Source organism: Tupaia chinensis, unplaced genomic scaffold (assembly GCF_000334495.1).
Source record: "Tupaia chinensis unplaced genomic scaffold, TupChi_1.0 Scaffold000316_1, whole genome shotgun sequence".
Taxonomy (NCBI): domain Eukaryota; kingdom Metazoa; phylum Chordata; class Mammalia; order Scandentia; family Tupaiidae; genus Tupaia; species Tupaia belangeri.
In genome coordinates, this window is record NW_006159809.1 from 7,117,851 (window position 1) to 7,118,469 (window position 619).

Below are 619 nucleotides of genomic sequence, written 5' to 3' on the forward strand. Positions count from 1 at the left end.
TATATATAATTAAACGAACAATTATTTTTTAAACAATTATTTGTTTAATTTTATTTATTATTTTTTAAAATTTGAACATAGACAGAGAGAGAGAGATAGAGAAAGAGGGAAAATGAGAAAGCAAGCCTCCAGGTCTGGGACTTGAACTTTGGTCAGCCATGTGGGAGTCCAGTGCCTTAACCACCATACAACCTACCAGGTCCCACAGACTTCTAAAAATATAGAAGAACAAACAATTCCAGCTTACTCTATGAGTCTAGTGTAACCCTGATATAAAATCAGGGTTGTGTGACAAACATGTGACACACAAAAAAATATCCAGACCAATATCTCTTGTGAATTTGGATGCAAAAATCCTCAACAAAACACTCATAAACCAAATCCTGTAAGATAATTTAAAAAAAAAGGGAGGGGGTGTATACTGTGACAAAGTGCTATTAGTATACCAACAATGCAAGTTTGGTTTAGCAGCTGAAAATCAATCGGACACACCACATCAGTAGGCTAAAAGACAAAAGCCATGATCCTCTCAATAGACATAAAAAAACCCTTTGACAGAATCCCACACCTCTTCAGATAAAACACTCAACAAACCCGGAATAGAATGAGCTTCCTGAAC